The sequence below is a fragment of the Lontra canadensis genome, unplaced genomic scaffold, assembly GCF_010015895.1.
Source record: "Lontra canadensis isolate GAN:19392208 unplaced genomic scaffold, GSC_riverotter_1.0 scaffold9, whole genome shotgun sequence".
Classification (NCBI taxonomy): domain Eukaryota; kingdom Metazoa; phylum Chordata; class Mammalia; order Carnivora; family Mustelidae; genus Lontra; species Lontra canadensis.
Window position 1 is genome coordinate 4,822,020 of NW_022631003.1, and position 12,118 is coordinate 4,834,137.

The 12,118-nt window shown below is 37.0% G+C and overlaps 1 protein-coding gene across 8 annotated transcripts in view; it reads right to left on the minus strand.

Annotated features, from left to right (window-relative positions):
* Positions 1–12,118, minus strand: part of NAV3 (neuron navigator 3) — a 610,320-nt gene that overhangs the window by 157,367 nt on the left and 440,835 nt on the right. The window lies entirely within an intron of this gene.

The following is a 12,118-nucleotide window of genomic DNA, read 5'->3' on the forward strand; positions in this document are numbered from 1 at the left end:
TAATTTCTTCCTCTGAAAATGGGAAGAATAAAATCTGCAGGTAGATTTTATGATAAAGGAAAAATACAAAAAGATCTTAATATGAGAACCTTATAAAAAGTAGCTATTTGTTATTCACAAAGTCTCTTCCGCATATTTTGAAAAGGAAATAAATGAATTTTATATACAAAACTTAGGCCATACTGCATTATCCTTATAAGGGACTCTACATGGTGAGTTTCTTGATCACTAAAGAATTCAATCCCACCAAACCGGAAAAAATAAAGGAGGACTTTTGCTCCAAAATGTATTAAACACTGATACACACTTTTAAATAAGAAATACTAGATACAGTTTCATTTTTTTTTTATAACTAATTCATGATTAGGAGCATCAGTTAAATTAAAAGAGTAAAGGGATATTTGTCCTTCATGCATTTTCATTTGTCAGCTTGTCCCATCTTGGCGCTGTATTTCAGGGTTAATTCTTACTTTCAATTTCTTACCATATTTCCCACACAGTACTTGACAAATATCTAAATGTTTTTACAGTCTTGTAAGGTAGAGTTTGTGGAATTCCTGGTTAAGTAAAAGTGTTTAGTGGCAAATGTTTTTCTCAATCATTTTCCTTTTGAAATTGTGTTCAAAAGGTTGAGGGTAGTTGATATTTCTCCAGATAAGTGAGCTACTCCCTTTGCCCTTTTTAAAAAAACTACCATCATACTTGGGCGCCTGGGTGGCTAAGTTGGTTAAGCAACTGCCTTCGACTCAGGTCTTGATCTCAGAGCCCCAGGATCGAGTCCCGCACTGGGCTCCCAACTCCATAGGGAGTCTGCTTCTCCTTCTGATCTTCTCAGCTCTCATGCTCTCTCTCACTCTCTCCCTCTCAAATAAATAAATCTTTAAAAAAAAAAAAAAAAACTACCAACATGCTTAATCTTAACCTTGGAGGAAGCTGTAACAATATGAACACGCTATGTTTCATGTATGTCTCATTGGTCTGTCTTCTTCATCTGTGCATCTCCAAAACTGTTTAACAAAGGTTTTGCATATAACTGGGGATCAACAAATATGTGATTCAAAAGGTTTCCATATTATAAAAAGAAAGCATCATAGCTGATTTCAGTAACTTTACCAATAAGGGGGATGCATGAAAATAAGATGACAGATCACTTCTATTAGAAATATAACATTTCAATTTTCCATATTTACAGAAAAGTAAGTTCTATAGACAAAGATTAACTGTTTTTGAAAACTAATTTTCCAAAGGGGAAAAAAAAAAACATATGTTTAAAACCTCAATAAATTGAGAGAAAACCTATTTTTTTGGGAAACATTTCAAAGGATAGTCATTTTTCTTGGGCCCTTCAATTTTCCAGTTCATATCAAGTAGGTTTATAAGAGGTATTAATTGAATCAAAAAATACTCAGTTATATGAGGTGGCTGGGTGGCTCAGTGGGTTAAGCCTCTGCTGTCTGCTTGGGTCATGATCTCAGGGTCCTGGGATCGAGCCCCGCATCGGACTCTCTGCTCAGCGGGGAGCCTGTTTCCTTCTCTCTCTCTCTGCCTTCCCCTTCCCTCTCTCTGCGTGCCTCTCTGCCTACTTGTGATCTCTGTTAAATAAATAAAATCTTTAAAAAAGTACTCCGTTATAATTCCTCCGTTTACACAGACATACTCTCGTTTGAGTGTTGGTAGGGCATTTTCATAACAGAACCATGACTTTGTTACTTAAAAAACAATATACAGTATGGAGGTTCCACAAGAAGTTAAAAATAGGGCTGCCATATAATCCAGCAATTGCACTATGAGAGATTTACGACAAAGATACAAATACTATGATCCAAAGAGGCACCTGCACCCCAATATTTATAGCAGCAATGTCCACAATAGCCAAACTATGGAAAGAACCCAGATGTCCATCAATGGATGAATGGATAAAGAAGATGAGGTATTTGTACAATGGAATATTACTCAGCTATCAAAAAGGATGAGCTCTTATACACTGACTTGGATGGAACTGGAGGGTATTATGCTTAGTGAAATAAGTCAATCAGAGAAAGACAATTATCCACAATATATGTGTAATATAAGAGACAGAGCAGAGTACCATAGGGCAAGGGAAGGAAAACTGAATGGGAGGAAATCAGAGAGGGAAACAAATCATGAGAGACTCTTAACTATAGGGAAAAAAAAAAACCTGAAGGTTGCTGGATAGGAGGTGGATGGGGGATGGGATAATGGGGTGATGGGCATTAAGGAGGGCATGTGATGTGACAGGCACTGGGGGTTATATACAACAGATGAGTAACTGAACTGTACATCTGAAACTAATGATGTACTACTTTATGTTGGCTAATTGAATTTAAATTAAAAAAAAAAAACACATCCAGGCATCACACAAGTAAGACATATATCCCTGATTTGAATTTTTTCTTGGTAATCCTTCCTTCTTCCATTCTTTCTGAAGGATTTAAAAATCTGAAAGAACATGAACTTTATAGCTCCTTTAGAAATACTATACTACGGTCTGGGAGCTATCAATGTTAGGGGGTCATTTTGAAAGAATAATGTAAAATTTTAAAAATGATTTCCTAACAATGTTATATCTAAACTTCAAAACTGTCAGCCAAGATGGTTTAAGAAGGGATAATAGACACAGGGAAGATTGGTACAAAAAGTTGGAACAAAACTTATGAGGGTTACTGACAAAAAATGAATTACCTCTAACTATGAAAGTCAGAATAATTTTAGCCATGTTCAAATTCAATAAGTTGTAAAAGAATTCACATAAAAAAAAAACAGTCTCACAAAGCATTTCCTAATTCTTTGTCACTTCTACTGACAACCTGCTTCTTTTTGTGTCGGCAAATTTGCATACTCGTGGCATTTACTTTAGGTGTCTATTATCCAAATTAATATTTCTAGATATCATTCCACCTTGCTCTAAAATAAGGTATTAAACTGTTTCCAATGCATAGATAGGTGGCTTTCTCATAAGCACCTCAAATATAGAAAAAACTGACCATATATTAACTTCACCATTAAAACTCATGTTCCTTTTGTGCATGCTATGCTGGTTAAAGGGAAAGACACCATATACCAAGTCGATAATCTAGATATATCACTCCTTCTTGTCACTCACTACCCAGCACTACTATAAGATGGAGTCTGTTCAAATCTGTGAATCTGCATAATTATGCTCTGGAATTCACTGAACTATGATTTATAAAACTTATTTTTTATATTGTTCAATCCTACTTTCTCAATGAATAGAAATACATACAATTCTACCTTTCCTTCATGGTTTTGCCACATGGTCATGTATTCCTAAAAATATACTGTTTAGCATCTCCTGGATTTGAACTTTATATAAATCGAGTCACACTATTTATAATATTTTTTAACTTCTTTCCTTCACCCAAAATTAATTTTTGCAATTATCTATCTTCATGTGTATCATTGCATTATTCATTTTATAGTTTTATTATTCTGTTTTACAAATGTACTGGTTGATTAATCCATTTGACTATTACAGACATTTGAGTTGTTTTTTTGTCTTTGCTGCCACGAACAGTTGCGTACCGACAATTTCTTGTGCTCAGAAGCAAGAACTTAACTAAGATCTAGATCTAGAAAGGAAATCACTGGGTCATAAGAGACATATACCTATATTTAGCCTTACTAGTCACTGATAAACAGTTTTTAAAAGAGTTTCAGAATAAACACCTACTTGTCTATAGGTGAGAAGTCTCACTTTGGTTTGGTTTACCAATTCCAGATTACCAAGCAGGTTGATCATATTTTCACTTTGTTATAAGCCATTTATGTTTTATCTGTGTTGGCTAATGGAATTTAAATTTTTAAAAATGCTGCTTTTATTAGAAAGACTCCATTTCAAAATTTTCAAGCAGATTGCATGTGCAATCTGTAATCATGTGTAACCAGTGTGTAACCAGTTGTAATGCTTTCTAAGTGATACAAATATATATAACCAAGTAAATACAATAACCCATCCAAAAAAAAGGTCTGTTTATATCTTTTGCTCATTTTTAAAATAGTATTAAGTTTTTAAAATTTTAATTCCAATCTAGTTAACATGTAGTGTGTTACACTAGTTTCAGGTGTACAATACAGTCATTCAATACTTCTATACATTACTCCGTGCTCATCACGATAAATGTACTCTTTATTCTTCTATCCATTTGACCCATACCCCTGCCTACTGCCCCTCTGGCAACCATCAATTCTCTATAATTAATAGTCTGTTTCTTGATCTGTTTCTCTCTCTCTCTCTCTCTCTCTCTCATCTTTCCTTTGTTCATTTGTTTTGTTTCTTAAATTCCACATATGAGTGTAAATCATATGGTATTTGCCTTTCTCTGTTTTACTTACTTTCTCTTGCTCATTTTTCTATTGGATTCAATGCTATGTTCTGTTGTCCTTTTTTCTTTCCTCATTGATACTAATCCTTCATTAGTTACATGTGTTGCATGTATTTGTGGCTTCATTGGTTTTTATCTTGACACTTTTCTCCTGCTTATTTTTATGTGAAATTCATTTTTCTGCATAAAAGGAAACAATGCAGATACCTTTCCAACTTCACACAGTAACTGCCTCTGCTGTTTTTGTATAGTGTTTTAAAAAGCAGTCATTAGCTTTTTGAAATTTCTGGATTCTGTTTCCATCTCTCACTTTCTTCCAGACCGTCACGTTCACCTTCACTGCCAATTTTTTTTTTTTTTTTCAATTTGCTTCTGCTCCCAGAAGATGTCTCTTAGTGTGGGGTCCTGTCCTAAAAGGGGGTTGTCGTTGGGCACCTGAATGGACTAGTTCATAGGAACTAGACTGTTCTATTCTGTTCAGACATGACCTTCTGCCTTTATTCTCCCTGGATGGTCAAGGGGTCAAAAGCCCTCCCAGCTTCAGCTGCCAACTTCAAATGCTCTGTGTGTTTTCTAGTCAGTTTTCTGACTATTTTGGTTTCTTCTGTTCTCCTTGTTACCAGATGCCCCAGTGCCTACCTCTATTTCCTCTGAAACAGACCATCCTTTGGCTCTTGGATGTCTGTCCTCAGCTGTTTATACTTGGGGGCTGAGATGATACTTTGTCATCAGCTTTTATGTGTGAACAATGATTGTGATTTTTTTTGGTTTTGATGGCTGGTTGCTTTTTCTGTTTTCGTGGGGATTTGGGAAGATTCAAAACCCAGGCTTGCACCATAACTTTTTAGAATTCTGTGTTTTTACATTCAAATTTCATGTCAGCCACTATATGTTACAATTCACTTTCTTTTTTTAAAAAAAAGATTTTACTTATTTGACAGAGAGAGAGACAGCCAGGGAGGGAACACAAGCAAGGGGAGTGGGAGAGGGAGAAGCAGGCTTCGGAGCTGGATCCCAGGACCCTGGGACCATGACCTTAAGCCAAAGGCAGATGCTTAATGACTGAGCCACCCAGGCACCCCACAATTAGCTATTTTTTAATGACATGAGCACACAGGCTTTTTTTTTAACCCTCAAAGGCACAACCATTCAGCATCTTCTTTTTGATGAACACAGATAATATTAACTACTGTCCCCTAGATCATACATGCTAGCTTAAAAAAAAAAAACAAACTATACTAATAATGACTGATGGCTGTGAAGCTCTGTTCTTTTGTAAAAAATTAACTCCTAGGAGAGAAATGTGTACATGTAGACATGCTGACCGTCTCACAGGGTCAGCATGTCATGATGACTGAGAGTACAGACTGGAGTCAGAATGCTGGGTTCAAGTCCAGCACTGCCTGTTTTAAGAAATTTTAAATTCCCAGAAACTGGTTCATTTTCTGAGTTCTAGCTAAAGTCACTTAAACTATTCATGCTTCCACTGCTTCATTGGTAAAATGGAGATAATAATGATATATTTACCTCTTACAGTTACGGTGAGACATAAATGAGTCAACAAATGTCAAAGGCATAGAATGCTGTCTAGCACAGAGTAAGTGCCACGTCCGTGTTGGCTTGTACTATCAGCTCTCTTTCCAATAGGACCACCACCCGCACCAAACATAATTCTCCCATCTTGAATATGAAAGGAGTAGAAGCATTACAATTAGGAGTCTATGGTTTGTCATATACATTCTTTCACCCCAACACTTTAACCTGCCCTTCCCAATGGTACACATGCTTCACACCAGCAAGTTTACTGAGGGTGAATGGAGGGAGTATCAAGGGAGAAGAAGGATAAAAGTATTGACCTTCCTTTGCAAAAAGATCACTTCTCAGAATTAAATTACTTTGTGTTTGGGCCATATGACTTAAAGTAGAATTTTAGGTTATGTTCTGACTCAACTATTTATACTGTGACACCTGCAGATCACTTCAATTGCCACCCAATTAAAAAAACGTAACTTTCTCCCCAATTTTCCAGCACGTTCCTTTTTTATTTCATAAATGGAGGTGTTTTCAGAGACTCATTATAAGTAAGAGGACTTCTTCTGACTAAATCCTAATTACTGGCAGATTCACATTCCCAAGTGTTTAAAGTAATTTCAGAAAGAGAAGAAAAAGATAAGTCCTTATATGCTTCAGGAAATTCTGAATTCTCAGAATGCCGATTAACTAGTTTTCTGAGTTCTAAGGTACATGAGAAAGTGAAACTCCATTCCCATTCACTTCATGACATTCCTTGTGGTTACATGAGGAAAAAGATCTTAAATTAAACACCTTCATTCATTACTGTGTCTTTTGAGTTCTTTGTCCCTTTAATCACTGAAACATAAAAATTGGGAACAGAAAATTAACTTTGTGACTCAATTTTTTCACGAACCGTAGCACAGACATTTCAATGCCCTTTTTTCTCACTTTAAACATCATCAAATTAAAATTCCCCCGGGATATCTCTAGCCCTCTCATCTTCCCTCCTTTTAATTCTGGGCTGAGGCATCGGGCTACATCCTATAGATGTCAATAATTTTCTGTGTAAACTGGTGAGCAATGAAGCAAAACACTCCTAAGCACCATGAGTTACGACCAGCCATATCATCTGCTGACCATGCCTACTCACCTCCCACCCAGGGGACAGAATTCCAGGTCATTCTTTAAATTCCAGTGTTCCTGGACTCTGCCACAGGAAAGAGAAAATGCCAAATGCTCAATAGGTCACCATCACCAGGGGAAGCTTTCATGTAGGACTTGTGGGTTTTTTAGTTTTTCTTTAAATATACTGGATATGGATGACACCATAAAACACGTGGACTACTGATACATATTTAAATAGGCTCATTCTACCCAAGACTTTATTTGAAAGACTGATAGGGAACAAAAGGGAACAGAAGTCTGAACTGGGTTTCCACTGAAGCAGGATATAAGTAGGAAGGACAATGGACATGACTTTATTTATTTTTTTTTTTCTTCTTGTTTCTCATGAGTGAATTCAGCAGAAACTACCCAGATTTCATCAAACAACTTCCTCTTCCTCCTGGGCATAAAGCTGCACCATATTTGCTGGCGTTTCTTCTAATTAGATGTGGCCATTCAGCTGTTTTGAATAAGGGAATGTGTATAGAAGTTATCTGCACCGCTTGTAAGCCTGGTACATATGAAATACTCTCACACCAAGATTCTTCTTCTCTTTTGCCACCTGTTTATTGAATACCAATGCTCAGGGTGATCCTGGGATTGTAACAGAATTATTCACTTCAGTCTTGTTCTCTGAGAGACTATATGGTGGACATTCTCAACTGAAGGACAGAAATAACAGCGAGGGTTTTAATTGAAGGAGAAATCAACTCTGGGTTAAGTTACAAGATTTTGAGATATCTTGCTTACAGAAGTAACTGTTAACTAATACAGCAGGAATCCTGGAAAATACAAAATGTTTCTGAGTATAGGTACGCCTGTAATATATATTATTATATATAGAACTCAGCTGTTTTAAAAAACTGCCTTAAGAAAAAACTACTAATCTAAGAATGTATACACACATACTTACTTACAAACGTGTATATATTAGTTACGCATTCATTGAACAAATGAGCACCTATGAAAATATAAAAAACACTAGCATGGGGGTCATGTGGTATTTTGCCTATATTGCTCACTCCTGCACACACAGCCCCCAAATGCTTCCTGGCATACAGGGTGAACTCAGAAATATATTTTGGATACACACTTCAGCTCAGGATCCTTCTCTCAATTCTTTTCCCAGAAGTCCACACATCTCCCACAATTTCCACTATCTTCTTCTATAGGAGACCACACTCGCCATCATATCTCTACCCTGAAAACTACTGCTTTTCCAACTTATACCACAATGTCGTCAACTCTATGTTTCTAACTCTACACTCATCATCTCCCTTCTGCTTTCTCAAAAAAGAAAAAAAAAAGCCTCTTTTTCTGCCTATTTTCTCTAAAACTATAATTTCCCATTTATGGTGCTTACAAAATGGGCATCTTATCTGAATTCAGTCTCTCTTAAGCCCTTAGGAGTAGCCTATCACGTTTTCTGTAAATTTCTCCTCTGTGGTATCTCCCATATCAGTTTTTCCGCTCCTTTCATCCCCATCAAGGCTACTCCCATATTTCTGGCCTATAGACCTTGGACCTCAAGCTCTGCAATAGTGTCTGAAATCTACCATCAGAGCTTCTCCTCTCAATACATTTTTCAGAATTCCCCTGAGGGGGACTTTCAGAAATCATCTTCATGACCTATTCTGTGTGGCTACTAAATAATCTTAAGAAACAGTGATTTCCACTGCTTAGAGTACACAGTTTAAATTTCTAAGCATAATGTTACTGAGGCCTGTCACAATAGACCCTATCTCTCAAAACTAAATATTCAGATTCCATGAATCTCGATTAAAGGAAAGGTCAGTGAATGTCCTCTAATCCAACTGTCCCTCTGATTCTAAAAATTATATTTTAGTCAAGTTCACTGAATGACATTCTTTCTACAATATTTCTCCTTTTCTTACAGATATTCTCTTAATACATTTCCCTCTTCTATAGCTATTTAAATTAAACTCTTTCCTTTTCTTATCCCCTCCTTTCTATCTCATGCCTGGATTTAACACTTTCTCTTTCTTCTGAACTTTTAGCTAAGTTTTTATCTGTACAAAACTTTTGAAATTACTCACACATTGCAATGTCCATTGATGTCTGATTTAAATTGCTCCCAAGATACGCATGTTTTCTCTCCCCAGATAAGCATTTTCTGTGTATATAAATAAATAGTCAATCTTCATTATTCACAAACTCCATATTTACAAATTTGCTTACTTGCTAAAATTTGCAAATCAATAACTGCAACACTTCTATGATCATTCACGGACAGGCACAGAGCAGCAATTTGAGTTGCCCATGAGGACATTCTCAGCTGAGGTCAAATAAATAAGGTGACATTCTCCCCTCTTGATTCAGCTCCCTTACTGTCAATGTCTCCTTTTTACAGGCTCTTTAGAGCCACATCTTCTGCATTTTTGTGCTCCCTGTTGGAAAGTCTGCTGCTTAAAATGCCCCTCAAGTGTAGTCTTAAGGTATTCTTGTGTTCCTAAGTGTAAGAAGGCTGTGGTGTGTCTTGTAGAAAACTATGAGTTAGATAAACTTCATTTAGGCATGAATTACAGTGCTATGAAGGCATGAGCTCAATGTTAATGAGTCTACAATACGTATTAATTCACAAATAAGGTGGATTTAAATTGAAATACACATAAAACAAGATTATATTCTGATGAGTTGATAAAAATGTTGTGACCCAAAGCTCACAGGAACTATGTCTGTATTTCCCCTAGGAGCAATGGTTCAATATTCACTAATTCAGTGTATGTGGTGACTACTGCAAATAAGGAGGTTGACTGCCTGTGTGTGTGTGTGTGTCTATGTATATATTCTATGTATATGTATATATGTGTGTGTACATTAATATGTGCATATATGTGTGTGTATAAATATGCTATATTTATGTATATAATTAAATCTTTATTCAGGTGGATGGAAGAGGGGGTCTCCCTGCAGTTCACCTGCTTGCTGTGCCCCAGCTCGGAGAGCTGTCATCGAACCGTGCTGCGATTCATGGTTTATGGCAACACCAAGGTGAGAGTCCACTCCTAGGCTAACTAATTGCAGCCAGTTCCCTCGCTCCAGTGCCTGGGAACTCTGATGCAGTCAGGCACCCCTATCTTCCTGTGGCCCCAAGAATCCTGAAACCACAGTGTCCCACCTAGCATTCCACCCCACTTTGCCACCTGACTCATGAACAATTACTCAGCAAATTCAAATCAAAACCACAATGAGATATCCCCTTACACCAGAATGGCTAAAATTAACAAGTCAGGAAACAACAGGTGTTGGTGAAGACTCAGAGAAAGGGGAACCCTCATACACTGTTGGTGGGAATGCAAGCTGGGGCAGCCACTCTGGAAAACAGTATGGAGGTTCCTCAAAACATTGAAAATTGAGCTACCCTAAGACGCAGCAATTACACTACTAGGTATTTACCCCAAAGATGCAAATGTAGTGATCCAAAGAGGAATCTATACCACAATGTTTATAGCAGCAATGTCTACACTATCTAAACCATGGAAAGAGCCCAGAAGTCCATCAACAGATGAATGGATAAAGAAGATGTGGTGTATATATACAATGGAATACTATGCAGCCATCAAAACAAATGAAATCTTGCCACTTGTAACTACGTGGATGGAACTAGAGGGCATTATGCTGAGCGAAATAAGTCAATCAGAGAAAGACAACTGTCATATGATCTCACTGATATGTGGAATTTAAGAAACAAAAGCAGAGGATCATAGGGGAAGGGAAGAAAAAATAAGTCAAGATGAAATCAGAGAGGGAGACAAGTCATAAGAGACTCTTAACCATAAAAATAGAGTGAAGGTTGCTGGAGGGAATGGGTGTAAGGGGATGGGGTAACGGGGTGAAGGGCATTAAGGAGGACAGGTGATGTGATGAGCACTGGGTATTATGTAAGACTGATGAGGGGTGCCTTGGTGGCTCAGTCATTAAGCGGCTGCTTTTGGCTCAGGTCATGATCCCAGCGTCCTGGGATCGAGCCCTGCATCGGGCTCCCTGCTCAGTGGGAAGCCTGCTTCTCCCTCTCCCACTCCCCTGCTTGTGTTCTCTCACTTGCTGTGTCTCTCTGTCAAATAAATAAATAAAATCTTAAAAAAAAAAAAAAAAAGAAGACTGATAGATCACTGACTTCTACTTCTGAAACTAATAATACACTATATGATAATTAATTGAATTTAAATAAAAAATAAATCTTCATCCAGTAGTGAATATAAAAACACATATGCTCTCACTTAAAGAGATGAAGAAAGAAAAGAGGAGGAGATAGGAGAGTGGAAACAGTGGGTGAGAAAAGGGAGAGACAGGAGAAAAAGTTCATGCTTTCAATGTTCCTGTGCTGCCCAAACTGGGTATCCTCACATCCAGATGTTATTTAATATGGACAAAAATGATAACAATAACATCTACAAGTTACTGTGATTATTAATGATAATAAATGGAATTATGATGCTGATGACAAATTTACTCAACTCTCATACTGTAACAGGCTTTGAGTAAGTACAATTTTGTGGATTATTTCCTTAATTCCTAATAATTTTGTGGAGATTCTGCAATTTTATCCTTATTACAGAAAACAAAGAGTTTGGGCAAATTAAGCCCCCATGGCTTCCACAGACAGCAAATTGTAGAAAGGAATTTAAATTAGACTCTGACTCCAGCAGCATCTCAACTACTTCCTACCCTAACTGACTGCAATCTGTCTCCCTAATTCTAAACTGTTGGAGTTTAGGCATCTGGGAAGGAGCACGTATGAAACCACTGGATATGGGGACATCACAGCAGAGCTATACATCGAAAGCTCTTCTGTAATTTTTTTTTTCTTTTTTTTTTTTAGGTCTGTCACCTTTCAAATAAGATTTTCTTTTTTCTTTTCTTCTTTTCTTTTCTTTCATGAAGGAAGTCAGGAAGGTTACTCATATAGAAGAATGCTTTCTGATACTGGTTCTCTCAGATGTATAAGGACAAAAAGTAGGTCAAATCCCTGAATTTAGCATTTTGGGAAATGATGAAAATTATAAAATTGATTTGGGAAGCTTTTCCTTGCATTACAGAGCAACGGTTTTAAA